The sequence below is a fragment of the Petaurus breviceps genome, unplaced genomic scaffold, assembly GCF_028583685.1.
Source record: "Petaurus breviceps papuanus isolate PSGF00001 unplaced genomic scaffold, PetGlider_PUasm1.0 287, whole genome shotgun sequence".
Classification (NCBI taxonomy): domain Eukaryota; kingdom Metazoa; phylum Chordata; class Mammalia; order Diprotodontia; family Petauridae; genus Petaurus; species Petaurus breviceps.
This window is the reverse complement of record NW_027186029.1, coordinates 1,641,464-1,651,511: the sequence shown is the minus strand read 5'-3', so window position 1 is coordinate 1,651,511 and position 10,048 is coordinate 1,641,464. Positions and strand designations below refer to the sequence as shown.

Sequence of the window (10,048 nt, the reverse complement as noted above, 5' to 3'; positions counted from 1 at the left end):
AAACTATTGTGCTATAAGAAATGAGGAGCAAACAGGCTTCATATTTATCTGGAGAGACTTACACAATCTAATGTGGAGTGAGATGAGCAGAACCAAGAGAAATTTGTACACAATTACAGACACAATGTATGTGTGACAAATAACTTTGGTAGACTGGACACTTCTCAGAAATGCAGGGTTATAAGACAGCTCCAAAAGACTCATGATGGAGAGAGATGTCTACATCCAGAGAAAGAGCTACAAAGAAGAGAGTCCGAGTGGAGACTGAAGCAAACCACCTGCTCTCTCTCTTTTTCTTGTTTGGGTTTCTTTCCTCTTTCCCACTGTTCATTCCATCTGATACAATCCTTCATTACAACCTGACTAATGTCTAATGTCAAAGTACTTGCAGATCCTATACTTGATTACATGCCACCATGGGGGTGGGGGGGAGAGGGGGAGAAAGAGGGGGAGAAAATTGGAAACTCAAGGGATTGTGGAACTGAATCTTGTAAACTAAAAGTAAACAAACTTAATAATAAAGACAAAAAAAGAGAAATGCAGGAGCAGTACATAAATGTGAACAACAGTCAGACCAGGAAACGTTTCTTTCTGAAAGTACACAGGCAGACAGCGATGAAGGAGGACCTCTGGGGGAGGGAAGAGTGCAGGGGATGACGGGGGTAAGGGACACAGTCTTCTGACATCCTGCCTGCAGGAGAAGGCCCTTTGGTGGCTCTACATGACAACAGGGGAAGACACAGGAAAGGAAGGGGGAGAAGCCAGCAGGGGAAGAAGAGGTGACAAGGTCTCCCTGAAGACTAGAAATTGTCAGCTCAGTCCCATACACATTTATTAGGCACCTATCACGTGCCAGGCACAATGCTCAGCCCTGGGGAGGGAAAAGAGGCAGGAGGCAGTCCCTGCCCTCAAGGAGGTCAGTATCCACTGGGGAGACAGCAAGCAAACAAATATGTACAAAGGGAGCCAGGGCAGCACTAAGAGGCCACAACTAGAAGAGGGAAGAAGCCAGGGCTGGGGAATGCTTCCTGTAGCTCTTTAGCTGTTGGCTGGGCCTCAAAGGAAGACAGTGAGGCCAGCAGTCTGAGCTGGGGAGGGAGAGCATTCCAGGCCTGGGGAAAGGCCCTGGAAATGCCTGGAGGTGAGAACAGCCAGGAGGCCAGGGCTGCTGCATTAAGGACATATGCTGGGGGGTAAGCTGTAAGAGGACTGGAAAGGCTGGGGTGGGGGGAGGTTACTAAGGGCTCTGGATGCCTGTTTCTGTAAAGATCCATGAGGACACAATGGCAGTTTTAGAGACTGTGGCAATGACCTCACTGGCTGATGTCTGTGCACAGACTGCACTCACCTGGGAAGGGGCACTGCTGCTCCCAGGAGCCATTCCCTCTGGATCCAGGTTCCCTGCTGGGGCCAGGTCAGGGTCCTCTGGAGGTTGAGGTGGCCAGGGAGAAGGATCCCACAGGGGGAGAGGTCTGGCTCTTCTCTTCCTGGGCAGTAAACTGGCCTACAGAAATAAACACAGGGTGTGGTCTCAGGGGTGTCACAAAAGCCCTGGCCTTACCCTCAAAAGAGAGACCCCACCCTACAGAAGGAGGGAGGAAGCAGGGAGGATCAGGCTTAGAAAGGAAGATGGTCAAATTGGGAAGACTACTTTCCTCCCTCTCTGTAATGGGAATGTGAATGTAAAGATCTTCCCTGCCCCTAGGCTAAAGTGCCCCTGGAGCCTGGGGTGGGAGGCTTGTTTTTCAGTAGATACTTCTTCATTGGCCAGTGAGTAAATAAGGTTGTTACATTCTCTGAGCCAGGAGAAGGCTATATAAGCCCTGATGTGTAGCTTTGTTTTGGGACTCACTTTGAGAAGTGTTCTGTGATTGGATCTGGATTCTGGGAAGCTGTTGTTGAGAGCCCCCCGGCTTTGAAAAACCCAGATGTTGAAACCCAGATGTTGATTTGGTATGGATGTAATGGTTGGACAGTTTGGAAAGCTGTCTACTTGATCTGTTTCTCTGTCTTGATAATTCTGTCTGTATATTCTGAAGTTCGGGGTGCTGACCTTTTCCCCCTGAACTAGGTAAATGATACATATCTGACTGATTAGAGTAAGCTTGTTAACCCATTTTGAGTTGCTTTCCTTTATCAAAGCAGATCCAAGAACCTGTGTGGCAGCGACTGGGGACGCTGGGGTGCTTGCAGCTATACTCTCTTGATCATTTTCTCCTCCCCCACTCCCCATTATCCCACACAGACCCAAGAGGCAGAAGGGGCTTGGGACCCAGATGTAATGAGACCATTCATAGCCTCAATGGTCCCTCTGTCAGAGCTCTCCCTCCAAAGGGACCTCTGCCCTCCCTGCATCCCCTCTCCCTGACTCACAGACCCATTATTATCTAGACTACAGACTGATTCCTTGATCTAGGAGGCAAGCTAGGGAAGGTTGAGGATGGGGAGGGCTCTTGAATGAAGCCACCAGGGAATGACCAGGGAAAGCCTGAGGCTGGGAGACAAAATTCAGTCTGGGAAAGAGCCCTCTGGCAGGGGACCTGAGGCAGGGGAGCAGGAGGCTTGAGGAACGGCGGCAGGGCTAGGGTCTGGGAGGCAAGACCATCTAACACGGCTCATGGAGGGAGGTCAGAGACACTGGAGGAACAGAAGGGCTCCAGGGGGACATTGAGCCTGGGGAAGCAGGATGACTGTGCCCTAAGGTCTAACTAGGAGCTGGGGGGACTGTGGGGACCCTCTGGTGGAGCTTAGGCTTGGAATCCCTAAAGTGAAGCTGGAGACAGGGAGCCACTTGCCTGGAATCTGACAGGGAACCAGCCCCAGAGCCCGAGTGCAGATGACAGGACCGGGACAGTTTTGGTAACTGTGTCCAAGCCTGAGTAAGGAGGGAGGAAGGGAGGATTCCTGGATCTCCAAAGGAGCCTGGATCTGAAGGCAGGACAAAGGAATTCCTAACCAAGAGGTCAGAGACTAGGGGACCTGGAGACAGGACAGGGGGGGCTGATAGGAAGGCTGAAATCAGGGATCCCAGGATCCTCTGGGTGAAGACTGAAGTCTGGAAAAGTGTTATCCAGTGGGAAACCTGGGGATGGTGAGGCAGGAAATGAGGGAATGATGGGGGGGTCTGCACGAGTCCAAGGGACACGGAGACCCCCAGGAGCCGGGCTCCAGAGGAAGGTGTGCTCCTGGCAGACCAGGGCGACACTCACCATGAGGTTAGATGAGGTGGAGACGGAACAGCATGAGAAGCCAGCAGAACCACGAAATATGGCAGGGCTCTGACTCAGAAGTACCTGGGACCTGCCCCCTCAGAGCTGGGGTCCAGGAAGCAGAGTGATCTCAGCTCCAAGGCAAGACCGTTTGATTTTGGTTCCTGGGAAGGCAGAGAGACGTCAGTTCTAGGAGAAGAAAGGAAAGAAATTTGTGGTCCAGGGAGAGCAGAGCAGTCAGGGCTCCAAGACCCCTTCCTTCCAACCAGCCCACCCTGGGAGGATCTTCCTAGTCCCAGCGTAGACCTGACGCCACCTTCCCACACAGTCCCCCATTAAACTCCCCTCCCACTCCCCCCTCAGGAGGGCCAGGCCCTTTCCTCCCATCCAACAGGACCAGGACTGCCCCTCCTCCCTGGCCCTGCCCTCTATCACCTGCAATGCCTTCTCCAGTGCAAAGATCCCCTCTTCAGTCCTAAACTCCTCCCAGGCCGCCAAACCTCACCTGCCCCCCTCCTGCTCCACTCTCAAAGCTCCTCCTCTCAAGGGTACCCCCCCCCTCACACCAGACTCGCCCCTCCTCCCCCTGAGCACAGAGGCTGCCGGGCTGTAACTGTAGCACCAGACTCCCTGAAAGTGACACTGTAACCTACAAGGGGAGGGGGGAGGCAGGGAGGGCCAGGCTGGGACATGGAGATGGTCCTGATGGGGTTGCCTGTGCTTGGACCCCAGTTCCAGGGTCGCCTTTCCCCTGGCCTCCAAACACTCTCCCTGACAGTTTTCTCCCCAGCCGAAGAACACTGTGCCCAGCAAGGGCTCGTGAGGGGCCCCTAAGACAAACCATCTCCCCCATCACAAGGACAAGCTGACCTCTGCAGGCATTCTCTGGCGGGATCAGAACTATCTCCCAACCACACAATTATTGAGTACTGATCCCCAAACTCATCCTGTTCGATCCTGAGGCCAAGCCAGGAAGCGCAGCTCTCCAGGCCATCTCGTTACAGCAAAAGGGACCCAAAGGACCCCCAGGACCCCCTTACTCTGGTTTCCAGTGGGGAATGAGGCCAGTGACCAAGCTGGAGGAGATCCCCTCAGCAGCGCATCCCCCAGACGATTCCCCGTTTTTCCTGCAGAAGCCCCGGCATCGATCCCTGTGAGGGGCCGGTCCCCAAGGGGCTCTACCCGACCATGGACAATGGCCCTTTGCCACCTTGGCTTAAAGATCGCTCATGTCCCTGAATTCCTCCCCCACGCGGCCCCCTTGCTATCTGCGTCTCAGAACCTCCCAAACCCTTATTTCCCTGGCCTCAAGGTGGGGCACAGTCTGAGGTGTCCGGCGTTCTCCGAGTCCAGGGGAGCTCCCCAAGCTTCCCCAGCCCCAGGCCTCCCTGGAGTCGGGGTTCTCCCCTCCAGCCCCGCGGAAGGTTCGAGAGGACGCAGGGCCGAGTCCGCAGCAGGCTCGGGCAGACACCTCTCCAGACTGGGACGCCCTGGTCATCTTCCCTGTGCCTGGGCACGGGTGGAGGCAGGCGGACACGGGCCGGTGACCCCCCTGACCCCAAGACTCCTCCCGATGGGGCTTAGACTCCCGGGGACCAGCCCGGTCTGCAGGAGCCGGAGAGAGCGCCTCGTGCAGCCCGGCCCCCGGGACCCTGGAGGTCCAGGAGGAGGGGTCGGACCCTGCACTAGAGCCCACGCTGCGCTGCCAGGCCCCTGACACTCTGCAGGCCCGGGAGGAGGGCCCCGATCCAGCACGGGAGCCGGCACCAGAACCCCCGCTGTGCGGCTGGGTGGGGAGGGGGAACACGAGTCTCTCCCAGGCCCCTCCCCTCCCCCATCTGCTCCACGAAAGGGTCTGGGACGTACCTCACCTTGCCCAGGACGCCCTTCACTCAGGCCCCTGAGCTCCGGCTCCAGGAGCTCCTACACAGCGCCCCGGCCTCCTGGCCCTCGGTCTGCACCTTCCCTCCCTCAGGACCAGGAAGTTAGCAGCTCCTGGAGGATGTCCCTCCCCCTTACCTACCGGCACCGCCTGCCCATTGGTCCCCTAAATCCTCCACCTCCGGAGAGTTTATCCCAGCAGCACTTCCGGACTCCATTTCCCAGAAGGCCTTGCGACTACAGGTCCTGACTGCTCATTGGTCTCCTGGGCCTTCCCAGACGAGGGGCGGAACTTCCTGTCCCCCTCCGTCCCTGAATGGTCCGTTCCCTCCCGGCTATTTTCTCTATGGGAGTGGCCGATTGCCTAGGGGAACCCTCCCGGGCCCGCTCCTTTTCCTATAGACGGTCCGTCCGGACGCGGGGAAGGCTGGGCGGCTCCGGGGCGCCCCCTCCCTGCTCATTGTCGCCGGAGGCCGGCGGATCCTCCCCCCCTCCCCCCCACGTCCCCAGGACAGCCCTTCTCCCCACCGGGCCTGCCCCGGCCTCATCCCCCTGCACCTCGCTCTTGGTGAAAGGCCGGACCGAAACGTGCGTGCTCTGGATCGGGAGAAGGGGGTGTGAGGATCCGCACCCAGGACTCCCCAGGCCTGGCCACCCCCCTCACCTCCTCCCGCCGCGGGGTGCCGGCTTTGCGGGACAGCGAGGGGTCCAGACAGCCTTTCCCTGCCGAGCCCGCCCCCCTCCTCCTGCCCCAGCCGTGGGAAGCAGCCGAGGGCGGGACCCCAGCTTGGGGGATGCTCGGGTACACCCTCCCCAGCGCCAGTGCCCGGGCACACCTGATGCCCAGGAGGGATGGCATCTCGTGCCGTATGATTGCAAAATATACCAGATTCTCCAGGTAGAGCACAGAACTGAAGCATTTACTTAGAACACCAGAAAACCCAGTCCCAAAGCCGGTAAGCTGATTCCAGCACAGTACCAAGATATTCAGAAGCTATAATAACGCCGAGAGCCACAGCATCCTTCAGTCTTCCCACAAACCAATACAAGATCAAAATCTGCTGAGTAATCAGGTGATGAATTTTCCTTTTTCAAAGAGCACAGTTGAAAAATAGAGTCAAGAAGGTCCTATTTAGGCCATGCCCAAAGTTGCCTTCAAAACCTTTTCCAGGCACAGACATCCACCTTTACTGGTTCTCAGCCTGCAGCCCAGGCCATCCTGCTATTGGCTTTATGACATCCATCCCTGTAATCAAGGCTTAAAACAACAGTAAATTGCAGTCCCAAAAAGGCTTAAATAGCAAATAAATATAATCTAGTATCCTTCAAATAGGGCCATCTCAAATTTGATTGAGCTATTAATTGTAAAATCAAGTTACATAACTTTTCTCTCCCCTTAAAATATTTTCTTACATACTTAAATCATCTGAAACTGACACAAAGATATCCAGAACAACTATCTAGAGATGGGAGGGGCTTGGATACCCCCCAGTTGTCCCAGACCTTCTTATCTGCCTCTAACAAAAGAGCTTCCTGTCTTTGATCTCACAACTGAATAGTCAGACACACATCTTTGTTTTACAAGCTTATTTATCCTTCCCTAATTATACTCGGTCTAGTAGAACCAGATGCTTCTGGAATCTAAATCATTTACATATATGTTCAAATACAAATGTTAACTCTTGCTAAGGCCATAGAGTAGCTACAAACTCAGATAAAAACAGCAAGATCTCTTCTGCTTTATAATATCACAATTTAACAATAACACATCTTGAAAATTTAATAGGCCTTCAAAAAAAATCACACAGGATTTTTCAAAACATTTCTTCTAAAAGCATTTCCCTTTCTTTTTTTTCTTAATTTACTTATTTATTTTTAGTTTTCAACACTCACTTCCATAAGATTTTGAGTTCCAAATTTTCTTCCCATCTCTTCCCTTCCCTCACCCCAAGACAACACATAATTTGGTATAGGTTCCACATATATACTCATATGGAACCTATTTTGACATCAGTCATGTTGTAAAGAAGAATTAGAACCAATGGGAGAAACCATGAGATAGAAGAAACAAACAAAAAGAGAAAGAGCAAATAACAGGTTTCCCTCTGCACTCAGACTCCACAGTTCTTTTTTCTGTATGTGGGCGGCCTTTTCCATCAGGAGCCCTTTAAAGTTGTCCTGGATCCTTGTGTTGCTAAGAAGTTAGTCATCATATATTGTGACTCTTACTCTGTACAGTGTTCTCCTGGTTCTGCTCACTTTACTCAACATCCGTTCATTCGAGTCTTTCCAGGTTTTTCTGCTCCTCATTTCTTATAGCACAATAGTAATCCATTACATTCATATACCACAACATTCCCCAACTGATGGGCATCCCCTTAATTTCTAATTCTTTACCACCACAAAAAGAGCTACTATATTGTTATATGTGTGGGTCCTTTTCTGAACAAATGCTAGTTATTAAGGGAGCAAATGTATAATTGGAACAGAGATTGAGACAATTGATCATGAAGGTCTCAAGAACCTTATTTCTTTTTTTAATTGAATTTTATGGGTTGCTTTTTTTTTTAGTTTACATCATTCATTTCTACAAGATTTTGAGTTACAAAATTTCCTCCCCATCTTTCCTTTACCCACCACCCCAAAACAGCAATCCCACTGAATACCCCCTCCCCCAATCTGCTCTCTCCTATATCCACCTCCAGTAGAGCAAGATGGAACTCCAAACGCCATTGCCTATATCTCTTATTTCCCAGTTGCATGTAAAAAATAATAATAATTTTAAAAAATATATTTGATTTTGGCGCGACAGCCACTGGAGGGCCACAGAGGAGGTGGCGCAGTGCAGCCCGGCCAGCCCCGCCTGCCATGAGGCCGCAGCAGGCACCCATGTCCGGCAAGGTCTTCATCCAGCAGAACTACAGCAGCGGCACCCGGTGCCAGTTCCACACCAAGTTCCCCGCAGAGTTGAAGAACTGGATTGACCAGCAGCAGTTTGAAGAAACAGTTCGTACTCTAAATATTCTTTATACAGAAGCAGAAAAGCTTGGGGGCCAATCTTACCTCGAAGGCTGTTTAGCTTGTTTGACAGCATATACTATTTTTTTGTGCATGGAAACATATGAAAAGGTTCTGAAGAAAATCACCAAATATATTCAGGAACAGAATGACAAGATTTACGCTCCACAGGGTCTCCTTCTGACAGACCCAGTTGAGAGAGGACTCCGTATTATTGAAATTACCATTTATGAAGACAGGCATGAGCAGTGGAGTCTAAGAGTCCATCTCAAAATGGGACTCTCTTCCATCCTCCAGCCAACTGCAGAGTGTCCCCTCCCTCCTCTCCAAGCATCATGCCTCTGTATCTGCTGCCAGAGCTGTGGTGCCATTCTACTCCAAGGACTAATTTTCTAAAACTCCGCTCCTGGGGTGACATCTAGTCCTTCCTCATCCACTTTGTGTCTTTCAACTGTGTAAGACTCTGTAATCTTTGTAGTTATTTCTGAGAAAATATAATGAAGCATTTCACTTTTTTAATTCAAAACAATTTAATAAAATGAGCTGTGTAAATCAGCCCAATTCAAAATCCATTTCTTATCTCCTACCAGGACTATTGGTTCTGCTCATTATTTATGCTGTCATCTCTGCTAGGTGGGTTTTTTTTTTTATTTCACCAAGTCGTACCCAGGTTTGGTTTGGTTTCCCCTGAATTGAAGAATGCTTTTTCTTCTGGGCATGATTTTTGTTGAGGGGTAAGCTATGCCTGTGGCCTTCTGACACATCTCCCAGACCTCAAGGAACTCACAGGATTGCCAGAAGATCTGTTTCTACTGTTAGTTTCTCATACTGATGCTCATTGGAAAGATAATGTACAATGCTATTTGTTTTTAATGTGGCACTTATTACTAAGTGAACCAGTATTTCATGTGATTTCCAGTTACCTTGATTCTCCTTGAAGAATTTTATATCATTACTGCATTTCCATGAACGTTGGGAGGATCTAGTATATGTTGCTTATTTTATTAAAACTAGGTAAGCACAATAAAGTGCATGCTAAACCATCAGACCTAAAAGACATCCTTGCTCTGTCCCTTAATGTGTAATAAGCAGGTGTAATGAACATTTTCCTTATGGCTTTATTATAACTTATGGGGAAAATAATTTGGTAGGAATAATACTGTATGTGCATATTTTAAACATATGGAATCATAACCCTTTTTTGAATTTAGTATTCAGGATGCACATAAATCGTGTAATTAGTTCAGGTAAAATAATAGGAATGTTTCCTGAGTAAAACTCCCCAAAATCTAATTTAATATTTGTTTTTCTTCTACCTACATTCTTCATGACAGGGTTTTCCAAGACCTTGAAATTAAGTTAATCATTGTGGTTTGAGAGCATTGTTCTTTGGAAATAGCTAAGGGATTTACTAGAAAAGAATGAAAGATAAAGTTCTACTCCCAGTGATATTGTAGGTGCTAATACTGGAACTAATCTTCCACATTTAATTTCTGTTATGGATTTGTTAGTCATTCACCTAAATCCCAGAGGCCTGTTGAATATTTTAATTGTATAAAACCCTTTTTGTTTTTCTATAGCCTGTAACAGTATATCTGTCTGTCTTTCACACCCATTGCAATAACTTTACCCAAATATTAATGGGTTAGTAAAACTTTTGTTAAATAAATTGTCTCTCTGTTAAAAAAAAAAAAGTATTTTATTTTAAAACTTTCAATTACAGATTCTTTCCCTTCCTCCCTCATCACCCACCCTTACTGGGAAGATAAGCAATTCAATATAGGTTGTACATGTGTAGCTATGCAAAACATTTCCATAGTGGATATATTGTGAAAGACTGACTCTATTTCCCTCCATCCTATCCCACCCCCCAATTGTTCTATTTTCTACTTTGACCCTGTTCCTTTTCAAAAGTGTGTGCTTCTAACTTCCCTCCCCCC

General features: G+C 49.5%; 1 long non-coding RNA gene and 1 pseudogene across 2 annotated transcripts; one reads left to right on the top strand and one right to left on the bottom strand.

Annotated features, from left to right (window-relative positions):
* Positions 1-1,319: 1,319 nt before the first annotated feature.
* On the bottom strand, positions 1,320-5,235 carry LOC138167711 (uncharacterized). 2 transcript variants are annotated; one of them, XR_011169947.1, is made up of 3 exons: positions 5,076-5,235; positions 3,210-3,398; positions 1,320-1,504 (listed from the first exon to the last, which is right to left on the bottom strand). It is a non-coding gene; the product is annotated as an uncharacterized lncRNA (long non-coding RNA). The 2 variants fall into 2 exon arrangements; XR_011169946.1 differs by having other exon boundaries at positions 3,210-3,373; positions 5,076-5,232.
* A 349-nt stretch (positions 5,236-5,584) lies between these two features.
* Positions 5,585-8,507, top strand: LOC138167704 (golgin subfamily A member 7 pseudogene; annotated as a pseudogene).
* Positions 8,508-10,048: the final 1,541 nt, after the last annotated feature.